A 264-nucleotide genomic window follows, 5' to 3' on the forward strand; every position below is an offset into this window, starting at 1 on the left:
GGTGATGAAGCAGAGTCCTTAATTGTTCTGTTGGATTTTCAGCATGGGTGCGGGGAGGGCCTGGGACATGCAAAACGTGGTCCCGGACAGGGAAGCTGTTTATTAGCTGTCTATGAGAGCTATCATGGACACCACCGGACTGGCATCCTGTAAGGATGGTTTCACGTGTTTTCTTGTTTAGGGGCCAACCTTGGCTTTGGGCTGTAAACTCAAGTCTGCCAGGCCGGTGCCAGCTTGGCAGCAGCATCTGCCCACGGCAGCACC

The sequence above is a fragment of the Mycteria americana genome (assembly GCF_035582795.1).
Source record: "Mycteria americana isolate JAX WOST 10 ecotype Jacksonville Zoo and Gardens chromosome Z unlocalized genomic scaffold, USCA_MyAme_1.0 Scaffold_30, whole genome shotgun sequence".
NCBI classification, from domain to species: domain Eukaryota; kingdom Metazoa; phylum Chordata; class Aves; order Ciconiiformes; family Ciconiidae; genus Mycteria; species Mycteria americana.